The sequence below is a fragment of the Podarcis erhardii genome (assembly GCF_964252035.2).
Source record: "Podarcis erhardii genome assembly, chromosome: 6".
NCBI classification, from domain to species: Eukaryota; Metazoa; Chordata; class Lepidosauria; order Squamata; family Lacertidae; genus Podarcis; species Podarcis erhardii.
Window position 1 is genome coordinate 57,878,269 of NC_138510.1, and position 24,483 is coordinate 57,902,751.

Sequence of the window (24,483 nt, forward strand, 5' to 3'; positions counted from 1 at the left end):
TGGTTGTGTCCCAGACACATTTTTCTTTGATTTTTAGATTGGGATTTTTTTATGATTCCAAACCTCCCCTTTCCCAGTTCAAAACTGGCACTAGGAAGGCTGGAGATGGACTTCTTATTTTGATTATTCCATATTTATCAGTATTACTTTCATATCCATTCCCTCGTGACTATCCAAACAGAGGCACCCCAAACTCTTCCCTGTATCCTCCTCTGCCCAAGCACATGACTCATGAAAACAAGCAACTTAAAAGAGGACAGACAAAAAGACAACTCCTGCAATTCATACTGAAATATCAAAACTAGAGTACTGTGCAAACTGTAATTGTGCACCATAAGTGCAAATAGTGCAGTGAGAGACTAGCCAAAATCACAAAACTGCTCCATATTAAATGCCCCTGTAATAATTAAAGCAGACTCACCATACTCTTAAAAAAATGTTCATATACTATCATGAAGTATGGAACAATCAAATATGCAAAAAAATTTAAAATAGCAATGCAGATTCATGAAATCACAGTCTTGGGAAGATTAATAAATAGGGGCACACTGATAAATACTTGGTTGGGAAAAAACTTAATGTTTTCCCTTTAAGGAATAAGCTTGACACAATGTAAGCCACTAATCAATTGTGAAGGTAGCTATTGCCTTTGATTGTAACTAGTCCATTGACAGCTTATTATGTATCAACACCAATTTATTCAAACATGTTATCTTAGTTTTCCGCATGCTGATTTAGAGCACACTTGTGGTAAATGAGCATGTGATAAATGAGCCAAAATACCTAATTTGTTCTAAGCCATTACAATCCATCAGGCCCTGCCACATTTGAAAAAGAGTGTCCAAAAATTACAAATTGGCTCCACACATTTCACTTGTTCGGGAGCAAATACCAATGTAGTCGATGGAATTATGCTGGTATAATATCATTGTAAATGTGCAAAGCATACAGCCTAGAGATTACTCTTGATGGAGGTAAAGCAGCTTTAGCTGTAAGTTACTGGCATTGTATTTATAAACCCAATTTAGCTACAATGCTTCCTTTGCTGAAAATGTGGACAAAAATGAAGAAGGAAAAAATAAATACAGACTTTCCACAGAAACCTGGATTTAGCACCAGCCAGCTTAAAATCGATGATGATTTTACTCAGCACTCGGAAGTATATCTTTGTATAAGGCAAACCAATGAACAACAATTACAGAAAAGAGCAATACAGACTAATAAATTACAAGTCAGTCAGACACTTACAATTGATCGTGCCATTCTTCATAACACAGGCAAAGCCATTTGTTTGATTACTAAATGATTTGTAACTTCTTGGAGTCTCTGGAGAGCCACTTGCTTAATTCCCTGGTGACCATGTGCTAAAAATGCTCAGGCCCAGCAGGCACCGTTATGTTAGATTCTTCATTATGCCAATGTTCCTGAAGGGATACAGCACAAAAAAACAGAGATGGGATTGCTGTGTTAATTACCATGTTAATTGAACATTTCCTTGATCTCAGAATTTAATTAGACCTGTAGCACCTCTCATTTTGTTCTTATGACATGGTGTACAAAATTTCATGTGGAATCAGATGGAGGGATGCAAAGGACCACACAGAACCTCCACAGGTGTATCAGAGCTTCCGAGAGCCTCCCTTCCTAACAGTGCAGCTTGGGAAAAAACACTCTAAAAGTCCAGGTGTCCTCTAAGACAGCATTTAATGCAGCACAAGGTTCTGCAGTCGAAAGAGGAAACTGCATAAATTCAAGTGTGTACATGGAAGTATTTTGGCACAGGAATATCTGGATCACACCCATACAGATGAAAAAGGATCGCAGAATATCATTTGGGAAACAGCTCTCGACCATCTTAATAGCTCTCCACAGGTCAATTCATACAGCAGGTTTCGCCACCCACCTCTCCAGCAAAGATCTTCATGCCTCACATTTTTCTCTGAATTTCCATTATTTTATGTTGATGCATTCTCTGAGTAACTGACATGCTGGCAGATATTGCGTGAATACCGAAGGTTGAATTTCCAAGAGGTAGCTGTGGGGAGATTTTGCTCCTCGATATAGTATCCCACTTTTACCCCATATGCATGATGAGCTACAGCAAAATTCACACCATGTTTCTTAATGCAGAAGGCAATGCAAATCTTTAGGTAGAAACCCTTACCAAATGGAGAGGTGGTTGTCTGTATTGGGCTTTTTCATGAGGTTAAATGGATAGCGAAACCACTTGTGGTGTTGGGATGGAAGAAGTACGGGTAGGAATCCCGTTTAATAACACTGCATCACAGGAAAACAATGCACAGAGACCACTCCCTGGTGTGGGTTGAGGCTGCTCTGTCACCTTTGGTGTGACAATGGAGATCAGTGTGTTTACACAATCTTAGTATGACAATTGTTTCAGTTGTATCTGTGTCACTGAGTTGGGTGAATGCAGCAGATTTCATTCAAAGACATTTCAAGGAGTTGTGGTGTGTGGCCTCCCCTGAAACAGACTGCTCTCCTTGCCACCTGTACCGTTGAAAGGGGTCAGACGCTGGCATACCACAAATCTTCCAGCATTGCAGTGGCGGTAGTAGAAGGTGGGCTTTGGTCTGCACCACGTCTGGGGTCTTTTGGATTATCTTGCAGGCGTAAAGTACAGATACACCAGCGAATAGAAAATCCCTAGTAGTATGCTTGTTCAGTATTGATATTAACTGGTAATGTTTAAATAGGGTTTCCAGGGTAGGGTAGAGCTCTTCAAATACTGGCTTGCCTGAATGTGACACAAGGTGAAATTGCAATGCTAAACACCCTCCAAAACTGGCGGCACATAATTCCTCTTCTCACACAGAAAAGTAAATGAGCATAGAAGCGCTTGTCAGGATGGCAAATTAAACATATTTGAAGGGAGGCTTCACTGAAAAATAAACACTCAAAGTCCAATTTTTGAACGCAGAGAGTTTTTGCATGCTCACTTCTTGGTTTATTGGATGGATTAATAATCTTTGCATTATTAAGCCCTCACTGACCCAAGACTACCAGTCACTGATCTGCATGAAAAATGAATATGCAGTGTGTTACAAAGAAGCCCTAACAGTCACATTTCCTAGAGGAAAAATGAGGAATAAAGAACAAAAGCCCACAAGACTCTGCTTTTCAAAAGGAAAAAAAAAACACACCTTAAAATTCATATCCACAGGCTAACTCATAAATACAGTCTAGGCAACAAATGAAAATGCTGTGTCTAATTATTTCCTAAGCACCTATACATAGCCGTTAATCAGTAATAAGTCAAGAAATAATTGCCCTGAGCTAATGATGGGGTATAGGTGTGCTTTTTTCAACCTACTGTGTGCAATAGAGCTTCATGGATATGGTAACAGCTCCCAGAGAGGGAGCCACAAGTCTGTTGCAGCAAACATGAGAATTTCTTTTAGTACCAAAAAGACTTAACACATTTATTGTAGCATACTTATTAGTTATGCATTCTATTTTTATTACAGTGGTACCTCGGGTTACATATGTTTCAGGTTACATACGCTTCAGGTTACAGACTCCGCTAACCCAGAAATAGTACCTTGGGTTAATCCTTGCTTCAGGATGAGAACAGAAATCGTGCTCCGGCGGCGCAGCAGCAGCAGGAGGCCCCATTAGCTAAAGTGGTGCTTCAGGTTAAGAACAGTTTCAGGTTAAGAACGGACCTCTGGAATGAATTAAGTACTTAACCCGAGGTACCACTGTATATAGTTAGTTTTTCTATATTATATGGTTATAATTATATATAACATCATATATCCTATTGCATATATATCATATATAACAATATAATTATTTTGTTAGCATTTGAGGTGTCACTCTGTTGTGTTTGTGAACACAGCAGTAAGTTTTATGCTGACCTGTTCTCCTGAAGTACCTTCAAGGATATATATCCACTACTCCTGCTAATTTCCTAACACAGCCTATAATAGTGGCAACAGCTTTAGGAAATGCAAGGTTCTTGGACTTGAATCCAGTGCAGTGACAAGTAACTGCCCCATCAGCGTAAAGATTTACGCTTACACAATGGAAATTTTTTCCCACTCTCTCCCATGGCCTAACTCTGTTTTAGGAGTTCCCTCAGGTTAGAAGAGGAGGGTAGGAATGTCGCATTACAGAAGCATAAATCATTGCACTGATGGGACGGTTACTTAGCACTATATTTAGTTTCCACCCCCCATTGTACAATGGATGGGGTTCAGTGTCAGTTTTGAATGTGAGAACCCAGATATGCAAATCCTTCCTCAGCTATGAAACTCCTAGGGTAGCTTTGAGTCTGTCACTGTCTCTCACAGTGATCTCAAAGAATAGTAAGACTGATGTGATCCTAGCTCCACTTTACCATACCTCTGAGTAGACTTGGTCAGAACTGCTATGCAAGGCTGCAGTTTATGTAAAGTTTATAAGCATAGGCTTTCACTGAGCAATGATGCTCTGAAGAAGGTCTGGATAAATGTAAATAACACCATTCCATTCATGCTGAATCAATAGTTTATACATTTCAGTGCAATGTACAACTGTGAGGCTGCAAGCCTATGCACACTTACTTGGGAGCATTGAACATAGTGAATAAAGCATTGTGCTGTTAAACATGTATTTTAAAGCTCCCATTGAGAATAAAAATGGTAAGATCAAAGACGGAGCAGCTTTATTGCTATAAGCATCCATTTTTTTCCTTGTACATCTCTCCCCCCCCCATGCAATTCAATTTATAAACAAAGGATTATGTCTTATTTATGACTTGCTAAAAGAAAGCTTGCTGCAGTTGCTGAAGGGCTCTGAGATCAACCAAGATGATATACAAGTATGAAGGCAACACCATTTCTTAATGTGGAGAAAACATGCAGAGAGCAAATGGTTGCCTTTACCAGAAGTAAGAGGTGAGGATACCATCTATTTTGCATAGTGATTTGTATATCACCTTCAAACCAACTTAAGAATCAAGATGATCTAAGATGCTTTCAATTTGCAGTCTTTCGGTCATCATACAAAGGTCGCCACCAGGTAGTCAGTACTGTATTTTGTGGAAGAGATTCTAGCACAATGTACCTACGCAAATGTAAGTTTGCATAATTAAAGCACTCTGGTGCAAAAAATAAAAGAGAAGACTTTTTACAGCTGGGGAGGTGATGGGGAGATGCACTCAGGAGAAGTGGTGGAGGTGTTGGACCAATGTTTGGATATGGTGATGGGCTGGATGCAAGCTGAATCCTGAAAAGACAGAGGTGTTATATGTCCCAGGTTCTCATATCCAGGAGGTGGGGAGGTGGCCTGGCTGCATGGGGTTGCACACCCCTGGAAGGAGCAGGTTTGTAGTTTAGGAGTCTCCTGGATTCAATGCTGTCACTAGAGACTCATATGGCCTCAGTAGCTAGGAATGCTCTTTTTCAGCTCTGGCTGATTTGCCAGCTCTGTCCCCTTTTGGATAGAGATAACTTGGCTTTTGACACATGAGATGTATACTTTTAACACCCACCTTCTATAACTGGAAGTTATTTAAAACTGTTTTTAATATTGTGCTGTAATGTTGTGTTTCAGTGCTGGAACCTGCCCTGGGAGCTTAGGGTAAAGGGCAGGTAGTAAATTTTATAACAACAACAACAACAACAACAACAACAACAACAACAACAACAACAACAACAACAACAGGAAAAACAATTGATTAATGGGGAGGCATACAACCACCACACACAAACAAACCAGGATGAATGTTCATTGTCATATATCCTTTCCACAAACAAATCAGAACAAATGCTCAATACAGACCGTGTAAACCTCCATGTGAATTTTAAGCAAGCAAATCAGGAGTGGGCATGATCAAATCCAAGTTTATCTGGAGGAGCTCAGAGGAGTTCATGTACCTGTAGGGTTGCCAGATCTCCAAAAAACCACCTCTGTTTCCTGAGCAGGGCCTGCTGGGAGAGCCCTGTCACACCGGCTGCAGGGAAAATGACAGGAGGTCCAGGGTGGAGGCACCTCTACGCACAGAGAAGCCGGCTTTTTTTATGAGTCTGGAGGCAAAGCCCAACTCAGCAAGTTTTGGAAGAGCTGAGAGTACAGCCCTCACAAAACCTGTCTGTTCATCTAAGACATATGCAGCTTTGAAAATAAAAGCCAAAAGGGAAAACAGCCTTGTCCCTTTGCTTGTCTAGAAATTGCCACCCCTCAACCCCCTCCAAAATCCAAGCAGACATTCATTGCTTTGGTTTTTCCAGCATTGTTTTCATAGTTCTATATCACCTTGCTTGGTCCCAGGCTCCCAGTGGCCCTGCAAGTTCATTAAAAGATGTACTGAATTATAGATAAGACATATCCACAAGTTTGTACATACCATTATGCAACTACCAACTCTATGATGGCATAATGATTTTTACAGTTCCAGCAGCCTAACATCCCAACTATAAGGCTCACATCTGTTAAGCAGCCCATTGCAAGCATTCTCCTGTGTGAGCAATTTGAGCCATGATATTTAAAAAAAAAAGAAAGAACCTGAAAGAATGTAGTTTCAAATCTTTATGAAAATTTAAATAGCATATCTGGCACCCTTATAAAAATTTCAGAAGTCATCGCTGTCAGTGTGCTTTAAATCACGGTCGCATCGTTCCCCTTACAGTCAGTGTTGCCAGGAAATCATCTGGCTTCAAAGCGATCACAGAAAGCAAAAGGGGCTTTCTAAGAACTGGCTATCAGAGTGTGCCTCTAAAGGGATGCAGCATATCCTTCAAACACAGAGAGATCCAGCCACGAAGGAATGCAGATCTCCTCAAAAACTACCCTGAAAATAGGCTGCATTCATTTTTGCTCTATTAGAGTTGCAGTACTTGTTGAGAGACTCATGAAGAATCTGGGGAAAAAAGATTGCAACCAAAGAATTTCATCTAAGGTACACCGTACTCAGAGGAGACCCACTAAAATAAATGGACACACACACACACACACACACACAAAACACACACACAGTGCCTGGGATTGAACCTGTTGCCTTGTATATTCCAGGCTTGTGCTCTACCAAAGAGCTGTAGTCCTTGTTCAACAGATTTCCTATTCAGTCTAGAATAAACTAAAATGCTAATCAAACTAGGCTAATATTTATCTACACAAGTCTACTGCTTTTCAGCAGAAGCAAACATTTGCAACAGTCATTTCAATTAGCTTACAAATAGGAAGGTCTTGCTGACAGAATTTCAGAAGCTCAGCTCCCACCGGAGTCACTGTAGTATCTACTTCTGCCTCAAGAATACGGACCACAACATTTATGAGACCAGATGCCCTAGGAGAATTTTCTGGTTAATATTGCAGCGTGCTTTATACCTGAGCCTAACCAACTTTTCTCATTACTTGGGCCATTGCTGAGAAAGCCCAGCGATTCTGAGGGGGAAAGGCATTTGCTTTGCTCCCGTTTGTTCAAATCCCATCTCAATAACATGGAGCTTGCAAAGCGTAGGGACTCAAGGGACATGTGATCCCTTCACCTCTTGTCAAATTACCCGAAAGAGGGAGGCACTGAGGGAAGGAACGTCCAGATAAATCTTAACCCGAGGGGGGGATTGATTGGGGAAGGGCCTGACCATTGTTGCAGAAGACAATAAAGGACAATTGGCTGTACAATATCAGCATCTCGCTTCTTGTAAGCATTTGCAGTCAGCGAACTTTATGAGGTGAAAAGAAAGGTAGTTCTTGAAAAGTGAGTGCCTCAAGCTCTGAGGAAGGAACAAATGGCAACCGAGTTGGTATTATACACTGTGTTCTCATTAAGGTGTGGGCAATAAAACAATACATGTGTGAGCTGGTGAATGCCTCAGAAATCTCTCTCTCTATCTCTCTCTGAACAGATATCTAAGGGCTCATGCCAAGATGTAGGTTAATTTCAGAGCAGCACTCTTGATGCATGAAGTTTGTTTGGTGACATCCAGTGTGGAAGTAATGTCAATCAAGTTTCCCTAGCAGCAAAGAAGCTCTCTGAGGTGGGATACGAAAGCCCTAAAACCACGGTGGGATTGCAAAGCTGCCACATACCATGAAGAAAGCTGTTTTCTGAGTTACAAGTAGGTATGCTGCCCAATAGGGTCCTGGCAACAGACTAATCTTTTCAGTCTCTTTTTAATAGCATTATAAAGAAATAAAAGGAATAAAAATGAAGGTCTACTCTAGACCAAGAGTTTATTTTGTTGTAGGTACCATTGCAAAGAAGCCACCTGGCCTGTAAGCTTTAAGGAGCTTTAAGAAACCATCTGATGAGAGAAGAACATAAGGCCTGTTTGAAAGTTACACTGAACATATAACAGTACAAACTGTCTTTGCACATACACAAGAACTTGTATGAAAGAGTGTACACATGTTGCTTTGTACAGTGGTACCTCGGGTTAAGTACTTAATTCGTTCCGGAGGTCCGTACTTAACCTGAAACTGTTCTTAACCTGAAGCACCACTTTAGCTAATGGGGCCTCCCGCTGCCACCGCGCTGCCAGAGCACGATTTCTGTTCTCATCCTGAAGCAAAGTTCTTAACCTGAAGCAATATTTCTGGGGTAGCAGAGTCTGTAACCTGAAGCGTATGTAACCTGAAGCATATGTAACCCGAGGTACCACTGTACAGCTGAATTACTGTGTACACATGTACACAGAGTGTACATTCACTAAAAGTTACATGTGGATAACAATAGGAGCATACAGCTCAACTATTTGCACATCCAGGTGTGCAGATGTAACATACTCGTTAAGATGTAACATACGACCACCCATTCAGGTTTGCAGAACACCTGTATGCAGATGTGAAATTCCATAATCTCCCACTAAAAAGAACAAGCCTTTTCAGTGGTGGCTCCCCATTTGTGGAATGCTCTCCCCAGGAAGGTTCACCTGGCACCATCGTATCTTTAGGCACCAGGCAAAAAAATTTCCTCTATTACCAGGCTTTTGGCCTCTAACTATCTGTGCCTTTTAGAAGCAGGTAACAGTTTTTAATGTCCCCCCCCCCCCCGGTTTTAATGTATCAATGGGGGTTTGGTTGGTTGTTTGGTTGTAAATCACTCTGAGAGTTGCTTTGGGCGACATAAAGCCACTAACAAATTAAATAAGTAATAAAAAATGATAATAAAGAAAATACCTGCTCTGCACAAAATAATATTTTTGAGGCACTTACTGTTCTCCATTCCACTTGATTTATGCTCTGGTTCTATGCAAAGCACTCCCCTTAGAACACTCTTCTGGGTTTTTTTTTTTTAAAGGGTTATTTTATTATGCAATTCGGCAGCCATTGGAGAAATCTAAAACCTTTGGCTTGCCATCTGACTTGCCATTTCCCCTAGAATTACATTCAGGCAGCGCTCCAGTGAAGGGCCATAGCTCAGTTGGAGCAGCGCATACTGTGGATGCATAACACAGATGAATTTGGATAAGTGAGGATCAAATAATGAGGTTTGCTGTATCAGATTCCAAGTCATAGAACAAACAACTGAAGGTATACAATTCAGACAAATAAACCCCTGAGACGCGAGTTCTGTGCATATTATATGGCTCTCATATTGGGTTTTTCACCGATGTACAAAGTGTACATATGCAGAGTCACATCACCTTCCCCCCAATTGAGGATGCTGACTTGTTAGCAGGATGTCAAGTTATAAATTATGCTAATTGCATTCTACTTTGCTTGATGCAGCTTTTCCACAGGTTTCTTAATTCCACTTTCAATGTAACCTTTTCCATTTCATTTTTCCCCTTGCATGGAAAGTGCTGTTATTTCTGAATATTATTTCGCAAGGTGTGTTTTTTTTTTTTGTTTTTTCCCCGGCTGTGTATGTGTTGTTTTATTTCTTGAGTTATGCATGTTCACATGCAGGTGAGTCACGGGTAGGGTTGCCATATTTCCCGGGGTAAATATCTAGATAAACAAAGTTGTTGAGCTTTTTTTGGCAATTGCCTGCTCTCCCCTCCACCACCAAGCCCAAAGGAGAGCCCGAAACACAGCCTGAACTGCTCAAGCACACACATTCCTCTCCCTAAAAATGGACATTTGCTTACAATTGTAAAAATCTCCCCGGAGAGGCATGTAGACCCCGCAAAAAGAGGACATGTCCAGGATTTTAATGACACGTGGCAACCCTAAAGTAGGGTATTGTGGCACAATGGAGGCTACTGGTGACTGTAGATAAGCTCCTATCCAACTAGTAGATAATGCAACTCAATGTCCAGTGTCTCTTATTAAAGTGCATCGGAATAGACACATACTGGAAGTACTAGTAATTAACCACTTACCCCAAAGATTAAACTGCAGAAGATAATGTCTTTACAGGCCTTTTGTTAATTGTCCAGTGCTTTTTATAAAGCCATAACCATTTTCTCTGTTTCTTATGTTCAGAACGGCATGGGTCTAGTCAGTGGCAGTGGTGGTTGCGTCAGAGAGATAGTAAGAGGTTGCCACAATGCTGTGACAGTGCTCCTCCAACTCCCCTTGCCTCTGATGCTGTCATGCGATGCCCGTAGCCATGGATGTGGCAATAACAACCCTTGCTTGCCTGGATGAAGTAGGATGTGTGTAGAAACCTTTGATTTGGAGTGGCTGAAACCCACCCACTTTTGTCTTTGGCTCCACTCCTCACTGGCATGTGTACTCTGGATTGAAAAAGGTTCCCCAGCCCTGAACTAGAGTGATGCAATTTCATATCTGGCTATTTCATTGTTTTACAGTTCCCTTGTAGCTATTTCTCCTGCTGTTTCCTTGATAGTTGGGTGCCTGTTTAAAGATGGGTAGAGAGTACGGCTAATAACTAAATAAACATGGGTATCACATTGAATGTACTTGAAATGATATGGTTGGGTTTCACTGGGCTCTAGAGAACAATAAAATAAGATGAAACTTTACACGCACTCCTGTGGGTTCAATTTGTGCAGCCAACATAGACTGGTAATCTGAATAGGGCAACTGCTTATGTTACATCATATTATGAATGCATTCCAACAATTATGTAGGAGTAGGTACCATAAAACGCAATGGGATCGATTTTAAAGGAACTATGCACAGAATCAGGCCTGAGTCGGTGTTTTTACATATTGCATTTGCAAAGGGAAAATGTGAAATCAAGAGTAGCTTTTCCTAATTGCTTTTAGCAACCTATGCAGCAAGTGATTGCAGATTAACCATTTGCTTTATTTTGCTTTCTCTCCAATTTAATGCTGGTCTAGGTCACATTTATGTAGCATGGCCATGATTGGGAACTTCATTGTATTAAATTAGAAGCTGTATTTCCATATTATCTTTGACATTCAAGATGCTCCGCTATTGATATTTTTCCATGGCTAATTAAACATTGAGTTGAGTATTAGCTCATGTCTTGCCCTCTTTTTGCAGAGGTGAGGGTGAGCTAAACCTCTCCCCCTGTGATCTAAGAAGTTTGAGCTGAGAAATTAATTGCAGAAATCTGCTCTGCTGGATGTCCTGTCCTTTTGACGCATATTCCCAGGGTGATATTTAATATTGCATTGTGTCTCTGTAAAGTTACAGGATCTTCATTGATTTTTTTTGTTCTCAGGGGAAATAAGCCACATTTATACAAGACAAAGGACTACGTTAACAAACTGCAGATCTGTGTAGCAGAAGAACAAAGTATATTTGTTTACACTGTACAGATGTGAACATGAGTGTGTATTGTGTGGGCCCAGAATGCACATGTACAATCAATGATGAAAGTTTATAGCAGGGGTTTGAGAGCATGGTGTCTTCCAGAAATTGTTGGGAGTACAGCTCCCATCATCTCTGACCATTGGCCATCCTGGCTGCGATTGATAGGAACTGTAGTACAACAGGAACTGGAGGATACCATGTTGAATGACTGGTGTACAGAATAACTGTATTATCAATAGTGTGAACATAGATGACAGATTAGGAATTAAGCTTGGCTGTGATTATAAACTGCCTTTTGGACATGTAATATTCTGTCTATTTCAAAACCTGGAAATATCCAAAACATGGGTTGCTATTTTGTTTACAACACCCAGTAATTTGCTAAATCTTCTATGTGAAGAGAAAAATGTGGCAACACATGGACTGTGTGGTTAAAGACTGAAGGTTTCTCTGCACAGGGAGATTTGGTTTTCCATGCTCATGACTCAAATCAAAGTCAAAAACAACACCACAACTTTGCTTGGGGGTTTTGTTCATGCCCATACCAAAGTTTGTCATTACCCTAGGTAAAATGGGTTCAACCAGTTTGTAATGGTCAGCTGATATGTGAATTAAATAGCATTCTGTCCTGGAGTTCTCTTCTGGCTCAAAATAGTAAATGACTTTCTGCATGGCTATAGTATGGATTCATCAGACAAGGCATTCAAAGCTGGCTGCCTGATGGTGTATACCCAGAAGGTTCCATCATTAACCATTTCGTTTTAACGAAATCCTTGTTAATTGCTTTGAATTTCACGCAAGCTGTTTGAAAGTGTGTGTTGTTCCCTGTTCATAAATTGCACAAATAAAATTTTCATATGGGTTACAAAATATATAAATAAATCCAAACAACTTTATAATATTTCACACACATGTAGTTCACCCTTAATCCAGTTGAGCAGGCTCAGCCAGATTTGGAAATGGTAAAATGTTTAAAAAAATCTATTCTCCCAGAAGAGGAGGAAAATGAACTGCTGCTCCTTCTCGGTAGTGGCACCCACCCTGTGGAACACTCTCCCATCAGATGTCAAGGAGATGAGTAACTATATAACCTTTAGAAGACATTTGAAGGCAGCCCTTTATAGGGAAGCTTTTTAATGTTTAATTTTTAAATTTGTTTTAAATAATAATAATAATTGCCTATCTGGCTGGGTTTCCCCAGCCACTCTGGGCGGCTTCCAACAAAACACTAAAATACAATAATCTATTAAACATTAAAAGCTTCCCTAAACAGGGCTGCCTTTAGATGTCTTCCAAATGTTTGGTAGTTATTTTTCCTCTTTGACATCTGGTGGGAGGGTGTTCCACAGGGTGGGTGCCACTACCGAAAAGGCCCTCTGCCTGGTTCCCTGTAACTTGGCTTCTCGCAGCGAGGGAACTGCCAAAAGGCCCTCGGTGCTGGGCCTCAGTATCCGGGCAGAACGATGTTGGAATATATGTTGGAAGCAGCCCAGAGTGGCTGGGAAACTCAGATGGGCATGGTACAAATTATTATTATTATTATTATTATTATTATTATTATTATTATTACTGTATTCCCTTTTATTTTCCGGGCATTTTAAAATAACAAATTTCCCATTGTTTTTAATGTTGAGGGTTAACATATTTTCCCATCTATTTTAAAGTGAGGGAAGATTTTTGTATCAGGGTATCTCTGGATCTTTCATGTGGTCTGCACCATGCATTGCATACTCTAGAATTTCTCCACATGTGATGGGTAGGAAGGCAGTGAATCAATGCAGGCTATGTATGGCTCAGTGACTCCAATATGAAATATTCAGTGAAATAACCTGCTATTATATTTTATTATGTAAATGAAAACAACAACTGAATTCCTCAGAACAACGAGCTACTAATGAAAAGTTTGAGCGATCCCTGGCATGTAATGATAGGTTATTACTGTGCTCACAAACAGCACTACTAGACACCTCCTGGGTTTTGTATCAATATGTTATTGGTGAGATTGCCAGGCTGATAATTTTCTTGTTAAAGAAGTTTTATATCTTCACTGTGCCCAAAGAAGCATGGAATGTCTGCAACTAGGACTAGGGGTGGGCGATATATTGATACTTTGTTCCTTACCCATATTAGTGTGATGAAGGTTTCATACTTTTTCACCCTGAGAATGCACTGCCCAGCTGGCCTTGCAGACCGGGGAGGCAGGAAGCAGCACAAAGTAAATGGCCATTTCCTGCCTGCCGGATCTGCAAGGCATAAGGACTCCCTTGGTAGGTGGTACCCTCTCCTGCTTGGAGGTTTTTAAGCAGAGGTTGTATGGCCATCTGTAACCTAATTTCCAGGTGCCAAGTTACACCTAGATTGTCTACCTGACCTTCTAACACTGATCTACAACCACTTCCCAATTTGTTACACGGCCAAGTTCAAGGGGTCACTATGGGTGTATAAAATCCTTAACACATGGGTAGGCAAACTAAGGCCCGGGGGCAAGATCCAGCCCAATTGCCTTCTCAATCCGGCCTGCGGATGGTCCGGGAATCAGCGTGTTTTTACATGAGTAGAATGTGCCCTTTTATTTAAAATGCATCTCTGAGTTATTTGTGGGGCCTGCCTGGTGTTTTTATATGAGTGGAATGTGTCCTTTTATTTAAAATGCATGGGTTATTTGTGGGGCATAGGAATTCGTTCATTCCCCCCCCCAAAAAAAATATAGTCCGGCCCCCCACAAGGTCTGAGGGACAGTTTGCTGAAAAAGTTTGCTGACTCCTGCCTTAATAGAACAGTAATATACTCTCCAGAAATCTTTTAATGGTTTAGTTAAGCATGCTGTCACTGAGTAAATTTTCATTTAATTATACACATCAAATTTAGATTCCCCCCCCCCGATATTTTCCCAGATTATTATAAGCTCCAGCCTTATTTCAGATATTGTGATATATAGAGATATCACAACGTTTAGCTGGTGATATAGCGTGATATTGAAAACCAGATATTGCCCAGCTCTATCTGCCACACTCCTTTGTTTGAAAACAGTGGAAAAATGACAGGCCCTTTAGCTGAGCATCAGTCAGTAATGAATACTGCCTAATTAATACGTTTTCTTTGCCATGTTCCATTCTTTGATAACTGGGTTCAGTGGAATTAAATTATGAAGTTCTCTAATTTGACTTTAGTGTCATATCAACCAAGGTACTGAAATCCACATAATCGAGTTTAACTTCCAACAGTATGGTAGCAGAAAAGATGTGTAATATTAATAGGGGTGGTAAAAAGGAAGAAGACTATCAAAAACGAATCACCAAATGATATCATAAAGTGCCCACTCCCAAATGCATAGCTTTAAAAGGCTTATAATTTTGTGTATTATAATACATGATGTCTACAGTTTGCTTATTTCTCTCCCCCAAATGCACTCCATCCAAGAAAAGGGAACGAGGCTTTATGACCAATTCTTTTCCCAGACTGCCACATAGCAGAAGGTTGTAAGACATGTATTTACGCATATTTGAAGCCAGCAAATAAAAGAAATGTGAGAGTTAAACACAGGTATGAAATATTAAAAAGCATTAACATAAAAAATGACCCACTATAGACCCACAGATATTTCTAAATAATGTACCCCATCAAAGTGGTTTTGAAGTAGGCGCTGGTACACTATACATTAAAAACCCATTCAGTGTACATTTAAAGCACATTGCCCCTTCCCCCAAACCAGGATGCTAGTTTCTCTCTCACAGAGCTACTTCCAGCATTCTTTGCAGGAAGTCATGTACTTCAAATGTGCATTGAATGTATGGTGTGCATTTCTGCCTTTTGCCAACAACTTGCCACTACCTGGTGAGGGAGCACAAACATATGACTTTAATAAAACTGTACTGAGAACATAATGCATTAACTATGCTAATTATGCTCACAAAAAGGAACCGCGCTTGATTCTAGATAACAGCATATTGCCCAGGAAATATTATGTCAAGTTTTTAATTGCAGTTATGGATGGCTCGAGCATAATAATCCATCATGCAAAAGATGCTATTGTGTGGCAGATTTAGTAGAGGAAAGTGCAAAAAGAAGAAGATTTGTCTTACACTCAGTTCCTCCCCAAAAGCATAGAAGAGACCTATGCTTCAATCCACAAATTTGTGTGTGCCGCCAGACTGAATCCCTTTCTCCCACCATCACCACCTACTTCCGTTACTCACAATATTGGGGTCAAATCCTTAAGACACTCATTCATTTTCAGGGTAAGGCCTGAGCTCTAAAATATTCTGCCTGCTTAAGTGCCCAAATTGATTTAGGGGCTATGTTTGAACTAATTCTAAGACTCAAACGAACTGGTCTCTGTAGTCCATGGCTTCCTAACCATGGGTAGCCAGGTGATTCTGGGAATCTTTTGCACCCCAGAAACTGGTATTTGGTGGTTCCCTTTACCTATTAATAGATCTGTCCTCCATGAAGTTGCCTAATCCCCTTTCAAAGCCATCCATGCCAACGACCACATCTTATGACAGTAAATTCCCAAAGACAGCTATGCATTTGAAGTATTTTCAAAATACTTCATCCTGAGTCAGACCATTTAGATTGGCAGCAGATCTCCAGGGTTTCAGACATGGGACATTCCCAAGCAGCTCTGTCTGAAGTTGCCAGGAGAATGAACCCAATATCCTATTCATACAGAGCATGTGCTCCACCACTGAGCTAGGGTCCTTCCCTTACAGATGCTATCCTGAATCTTACTATTAAAATAACACTAATGCCTTAACAAGGAAAGGAAAAAGAGAAAAAGATGAAATAAAATTAAAGAAGAAAGAGAAGCGGGATTTTGGGGGGGGGCACCAAAAACATAATAATATACAAATAATACTAATAATAACATAGACCACCACCAGTTCACATTGCAGAGACAATGTGAATCTGGATCTACTAGTGATTGACTCCATTGAGTGTCCATGAATTCCAGGATTACAGAAGAGAGAGAAAAGTTCACATGATGTGTTCATTCTTCACATGATGCATATTTTATGAACCTCTATCATCTTAGTTATTCATTATTCATCTCTCCTGCCCCCCAAAGTCTAAAAAGCTCTAAATGCTTTTGCCATTTCTCATGGGGAAGGTGCTCCAATCTCATCATCATTTTGGATACCCTATCCCGCATCTTTTCTATTTCAGAGACAGTTCGGAATGACCCAACACATTGGGCACATTCATAGCTGCTTGGGGGAGGTTAGGCTTGTGAGTGAGACAAACCTAATCTTTTCACACTGAGTCCAACTTGAGTAGCTGCTGTTATTTAACAAAATCTTCTCTTTGTACTCAGACAAGCAGAAGTTCTTGGGGATGCAAAGCCATTAGGTGCCTTCTAAGCCTACAGTCTAACCCTCCTTCACAATAACCACATGTCTGGGGCAGCTAGTAGACTTCTGAATGGGAATAGTTTTTCTACAAGTACAAATCAATGTTTTTTGTTAAATGAGTTATTTGTTTAGGAAACCTGGATATAAATACAGGTATATAAAAACATAAAACAGCATCCCAACCAATTCCCCCACTAAGGGGTAAAGACATATGTTCTTTCACACAGTGAAAGTTGTCTAATCACCCATTCTCTGCACTGAAAACAAATGTCCCAATGTTCAAATCACTTTTACTACATTTTAGTCTTCATTCAACCTTAGTAAGAGATGCTAAGATGACATTGGCGGAGAATATAATTATAACTTTAAGTCTTATAGACATAAACAATCCTTATTTTTACTGGGGGGGGGGGTTGGGATTTAAAAATTCCCTTCTTCTGACATGTGCAACATAGTAAGTATATGTGGAGTTTAATCTGTCAAATCAGGGTTATTTTATGACTATTAGAAAAACGTACTGTCGTATCTGGAAAAAAATTATCTGATCTAGAATGACACCATCATCACATACAGGATAATAGTTATCTTCAGTGCCTAACATTCCTAAGATTAGCTTTCAGGTAAAGGCTGTCTTTGTCTTACACAATGAATTTTAACAACCTGCCCTTCTAAAATCTCCCTTTTTAATTTCTGTTTTAATTAAAGAATCGCCACTATACTACTGCATAATGGCAGCACTTAACAATAAAATATATTGCAGCATGACAATTATGCCACAGGCCATATTCATCTGCTAGAGATCTTCTGAGTATATTGATTCCTGCCTCTCTTTAGGGGTTAGATTAGATTATTACAAAATGATAAATTGGAGAAAGGAAACAAAACCAGCAAAGTGAAATGCAGAAAATTGGGGGGGGGGGTTTGACAGAAAACAGAAAAGGGTGGAAACACATGAATATGTGTAAAATGGGGAAAGTCCAACTGAGAAATAGCCCAGCTGAAAAATAACTGGATTTTTTTGTTGCACAGACTGCATGAATGAGCAACTTGATGCCGTCACAAATTAATTTCAGAATGAGAGCACAGAAATACTGAACACAAGAACTGGGAATGAACCTCTGGCGAGGCCACATCTACAATTCAGATGAGCAAAAGCCAGGAGAACCTTCCAGAGCCGGCTATGGCCGCTGGCTTGTTTGGGACAGGAATAAGTGGAAGGGAGCTTCTTCGCAGCTGAGTCTTGCTCCAACAACAGGTTCTTTTGGAGCTCAGGCATGCTATATCCTTGGTTGTGCTTCAGTCCTGATTTTTAACTTGGTCTTTGACCCTGCCTCGTTTGTCCTTAGGTTGTGCCATTTGATCCTGACTGCTGACTTGCTCTTTGATCTGGCCTCCTGCTTTGTGTTGGGGTTATTACTTTAGGCTTGTTTCATGACTTCTGATCTAAGCCTCCTGGCTCACCTCAGACTGCTGTCATGCCCACAACCCAACCCTATCATGCAATCATAATACAAGTCTCCATGCCCTTTCCTGTGACTGCTGGTACATGGAGTGGAAGCCAATGAAATCATGAAACCAATGTAGTATCCACTTTGGGGGCACCACATTTCAAGTAGGATATGAGTAAGTTTGTGAGGATTTTAAGTTGGCCAGAAGAAAGACAGCGAGTTGAATTTGGGTCTGAGGCTGTGTATACAGTCGCAGCTTAAAACACAGCTATGTGTTTTCTCTCTCAAATCGAATTGAAGCTGATTGTGGGGGCACATCAAAACACAGTATTTCATTAGAAATGACAGGATATGGATTGTGGCTAACCTCATGCATACACTGCTTCCCAAACTAATAGGAGTAAATGGGAGTCTATGCAGAGCCTGGGAGAAATCTGGGTCCTCACCTCTGCCATTGGTTCATGGAACATTTTGGGGTAAAGTACTGCATATTTTCAATCCCCTAATTTCTAAAAAAAATGAAGGAGAGCTAGGGAAGAGGAAGAAGAAGAAGAAGAGGCAGGCTCAATAATCTGAACAAGTTTATCACAGGGTGCAATGACTGAGAAATGACATGAGAGCAAGTTTCAAATATCTCAAGCACCATACCTTTAGGAGGAATATACTACAGCATGAAACAACATGTCCCAAGGATTGGGATTTCCATCACTCGGAGCTTTTAAAAGTGTATAAAAATTAGAACCTGAAGGATGATAAAGAATAGCAATTCCTCCTTCAGAATGGAGGGGAGGATTAGATTTTGATTCTATGATTGCAGCCACACCATCACACTTCCAATAAAACCATTGACATTTGGTTTTTTAATACCTTATTTCTTCTTTGTTCCTATTCAGTATGCTTTGTGAGCTGGCACATTTATGGCTTGTTCAGAGTACGTAAAGACTTCCTCCATTCCATAATAGCTGGGTTCTACTTTTCAATCCTGGCAGAGATTTAGCATTACAGTGGCTGTCAGTTAACACTTCAGCATAAACATGCCTAACACTGTACAGGACGACGTTAACAGCAGCAAACATGTCAGCCACCTGCCCTGAGCAGCTTACAGTCTCAGTGTTGATGGAAACAGCACAGAGAGAGGAAGAAGCAAAGGTAAAAAGAGAGAGAGAGAAGCTGGGGGGGGGGGATAACAGAGAATAGCTGGGGGCAAATGCAGCTGTGCAAACCTAAGCAGTAGCAAGACCTCTTTTTTGTCTAAGTGTGGGACATTTTCATAAGAAACAGAGAAATACGTAAATGATTGGACATGCAAAATAGTAAATACTGGTATACAATGCGGAATATATTGGGCACAAAACCCTGGCTGCTATGGACACCGTCCTTCCAAGTTCCAGACCTCCAGTTCTATTATTATTTATCCTGGAAATCTACTTTAGGAAAAGATAACCAAATTCCAGTAATGCCACTGTTTTTTCATTTAGCTTTTCCATAGCTTTCACATTAAGAATTATGCAGAACACAGAAGCCGTACGGTCAGTGTCTAGAGGGCTTCCAATTAGCATTAGCATTAGTCTAAAATGAACCTGACAATTGCTGCTGGCTACATCTTCAACATATTCATTTTCTCCCAACATGCCGTCTGTTCCCATTCTGATAGGCTACTGACTTTATGCACAGAAAAAGCTCTGGTTTGGTTTTAGAAATGTTAACAAAGGCTGATATTTCAGCCATTCCAGCTTTTCACATACAATTATTAGCTTAAATAGACCGTTATTATCGGCTGCTGTATATACTTGAAAAGCTTCTCAGTTCTCATCATCTAGATGGAATTGCTGATCCTGCTAGCCAGACTCGTGCTCAAATGACATAGAAATTGATGCTACAAATGTCACCGGGTCATTGGAACCAATACATTTTTTCCCTTAGCACTGTGGGTAGAAAATTAAAACCTGCTTCTCTCATTTGGTAAGAGAGGGCTCGAAGAAGGCAAGAGAGAGAAAGCAGGGGAGCTTTCTCATCAATCATCCATTTGAAATTTGCCTGTCCACAGACTGCAAAGGGTCTCTCTCTTTCTCTCTTGTTTTTAAAGTCCTTCATTTGCCATCCTTTTTATCTCCCACCTTGCTCTTTGATGCCTCTTATCAAAGAGCATTCCATTTTAGGGCTAGTAAAGTGAAGCGTGAGCTCCCCTGCAGATAGCTCACTAATGAAGCTGCTGTATATTCATAACTGGATCATCGATGCAAAAAAGCACTTCTGATACAAACCTCCGCTCATTTCATTCAGCTTTGCAAATGAAGTTATGGCCGAAGTGGCTCTTATTAAACAAATAAAAAACAAACACCGCTTTCTGAATTCTGTTTCTGATAACTGGCCTGATCTCACCACCCTGAGTGGCATTCTGTCATATTATTGCCTATATACGAACACCAATGCACGTCTGTCACACTCACGCTTACAGACCCAAAACTGCATCACCAATGCACAAGAGAAAAGCATCAGAAGACTTGGGGTGGTTACCTCCATGTGTGCACAAATATATGGTGGTGGTGGTGGAAAGGAAATCTAAGAACACCTTCCCCCAAAAAAGGTCCATTATAACTCAGAGACATGGATGTTGAATGAGGGAGGGGGAGAACAACTGGATAGAAAAGGGGAAAGTCACAGAATGGCTGTGATGGGAGGATAGAGAAATGTAAAGATACATATAAAGGACTGAAAGAACCATTTCATTGTCTGGACAGGTCACTATCTGGTGCACTCCAAGCAATTTTTCAGTGTCACCAGGGATGGTAGAGGGAGCTGCCCTGTCTATAGACAACAGTGGATAAATTATATTCAATAATAATAATATAATAAATAATATAATTTAGCTGGGATTGAGTAAACGTGTGTCAAGCCCATTCCCCTCCCCCCCAAAAAATGGAGAAAGGAGGGGGGACCAGAAGCAACCTAATGAGGATTGGGGGCATGAAATGCTGACTGACTGCTGAGGTGGTGGGAGGAAAAGCAGAAATGGCGATGAAATAGAATGGCTGGAATAGAAACTGCCCTGAACAGAAACACTCCAAATTTCAAGATTTGTACTAATAGCAAATTCACTTATCCTAGTGCCAATTGTTATGTAGCCAAAATAGCGCCATCCAAGAGGGAGGTATCAGTTGTCCTGGGGAACGCCATTCCCCAGGTTTTCAGAAATACATAATAGCTGTGGTGGTGGTAGGGACCCAAAATACGTTCACTAGTCTCAGACTCTGCAGTTCATGTAATGTAACAGTCTGATGACATTGCCTCATGTAGTCAGCTGTAAAATATATGTTCTTTCTTTCTTTCTTTCTTTCTTTCTTTCTTTCTTTCTTTCTTTCATCAACCAACCTCATGGTTGAAAATTTCCTGTACTAAAACAGAAACCCACTTCTTTCCAATAAGTACACTTCTTCAGGCTGTAAAGGTATGTTCCTATAAGCGCTGTAAAAGTGCTGTTATATCCCCGGTAAACACTACAGCAAACATAGTGATCAAATGGTGGATGTGAATGAATAATAGCTCCGCAAAGTTCTGAAGAGATTGTTCAACTTCATCATCATGACTCAGTCATTCTTCCTAGCAGACAACCTATCACTCAAGAGCTGTTTTCAACCATCTGGGTGATAATACTGTATAATTTGCAGTAATTACAAGAAAACAAAGAGAGACATGTGTATATCATTAATATTATCACAACTTCTTCACAAAATACATGTATATACTAAAATACTTCTGTGGCATAAATGATACAGAAGTTTGCTGTGGTTGTATTGCACTGACTACACTGCCTCACTCTTGACTCTAAAATAAGATGCAACAATTTATATTATTATTCTGCATTTTTAAAACAAAATTATAGTCTTCACAGCATAAAGAACACCCTGCGTGCATGCCTATGAACCAGAGTTTGTCACATGTGGGGGAAAATAGCAAACTGGTTAGCTGAAAATGGAAGTGGGTTATTCCAACCTCACCTTTCAGCCATGCCAGAAGAGGAGTGGGGAAGGAGGACAAGGCTTGTTCATGTTGCACTAAACTATGGTCTAGTCTTATATTCAAATGCAGCCTTAGCATCAGGGTTGGTGTTATCACTGGGGAAACTCAGCCAGATGGGCGGGGTATAAATAATAAATTATTATTATTATTATTATATTAGGTAAACTAGACAGCCACCTAGGGTACAGGCCTCAGAGGGGTGAAGTACTGACCTTTAAGGGGTACAGTTTTGTGCAGTTTTGTTATTCTTATAATTTTTTGATACTGTGCTCTTTTTGAATAATTTTATCATTTTTGAACTAAATAAAAGAAAAACAGTTGATATTAACAGACAGAAAATTAGGCAAGAAAAACAATATTGGTGACAAATCTTGAAATGCTTGATTGCTTTGGTCAGAGTTCTTGACATGCAAAACCTGGTATTCTGTGGTACAAGTGGAGATTTACAAGTGGGATTACCAATTAAGAATCTGCATGGTCAATTTTATGATAACGAGAGTAACATTAAAGGCAAAGAAAATGGCGTACAAAAGAGAGTCCTGGACATAAACCCACCAGTGCTATCTGGAAGCAACTAGTTTCTTCAGTTTGGTTCAACAGAGCTATTATTTTTCTGCATCAACTCAGCATTGGCAAATTCTAACCAGCTGTGTATCAGGCTTAGGCATAACTGTTAAGCCATTGAGCAAAACAAGATGGGAGAGTCAGATCGATGCTTTGAAACCACTGAGATATCATATTGGTAGTATATATGATGTTTTAATAGCGATCTTCAATGACACAAGCTTAAAAGGTTTATCTGGAAATACTCCCTGAATTGAAGCTAAAGCCCTTCCTTGCTCATGCAATTTGTACATTCAAGTGTGTGGTGTCTCTTGTTATATGGTACAACTTTTTTGAAGTTAATCTTAGAAGCAAGCTGCTACAAAATAAGGAAGCTGGTTTAAATCGAGCTACGAGCCAATTGCATGTGACCAAGGATTACCTTATGGGCTGCAGGTGTGATGAGGTTTTCAACAAGTTATGATAGATGCTACTGAGATTGCACAGGAGCTAGATATACTACCAAACTGTGATACAAGTTAGAAAAAAGGAGAAAATAACGGCAGTTTGAGTATGATGTCCAAGGTGAGGCACCGCAAGTTCCAAAAGCAGAAATTCAAAGAAGCTTTCTACTATGTTCTCTTAGACATGGTTTGGCAGCTATATCAGTTGAACCTGCCCAAGCATCAGCGCTTGACCTGAAGGAATTAGTGACAACACTTGCAAAGGAAAAGCCATGCAGAGTGAGATTTTGATGTGTCTGAAACTGAAACTTTTTAAAGATTTCAATTTTAACACCACAGTTCGTAAGGCTGTTCAAAATGATTTGTGTGCTAAAACATCTTTTGTATTTGAGAAAGATAATCAAAGAACGTTGTATTGTTTATTCTTGTAATCTAAAGCAAATTTAGCAGTTTCAAGTGTTGTGCTTTTTATTTTTTCTGCAATACATCTGTTTTTTAAAATTGAAGTTCGACATTTGGGGTGTGTGCACGCAAGTAATTAGCCTTACTTCGGGTGCAAAGTAGCCTGGCACTGGCACTGGCCCTGCTTAGGTTTACACCAACATGATATCTTGAGGTTGTTCTGATGGACCTAGGGTTGGTATACAATGCCTATTGTTAGCTCTGCCTGGAAAGATGCTCCTGTTGATTCAGACTAGCTTTGAATGGATCCTAGCACATGGACACTCACTATCCCTTCAAACATTGTATGGGTCCTAGATGTGGAACCTTATTTTCCTGTTACAGAATCGAGTTATATGTGGGGCACCTTGTTTTCCATTTTTGGCCTCTACTCTAGCTCCAGAGGAACTATGATAACATTTATCTTTACGGTTATCCTTCCAAATGAATTGTTCACTCCAGCCTTCTGTTGATTGAAGGTCAACCTAAAATTTACTGCCAATCTGCCTTCTGGCGTCAGAAAAATGAATAATAGACGTAAGTTTCTCGGCACTCACATTTTATCTCAGACTCGAGATT

General features: G+C 40.2%; 1 long non-coding RNA gene across 1 annotated transcript in view; it reads right to left on the reverse strand.

Annotated features, from left to right (window-relative positions):
* The window catches only part of LOC309344520, a 227,565-nt gene extending 218,992 nt beyond the window's left edge, over positions 1 to 8,573 (reverse strand). Inside the window, exon 1 of the long non-coding RNA XR_014157754.1 lies at positions 8,354 to 8,573. This is a non-coding gene — a long non-coding RNA (uncharacterized lncRNA). The remainder of the gene's footprint in view (positions 1 to 8,353) is intronic.
* Positions 8,574 to 24,483: the final 15,910 nt, after the last annotated feature.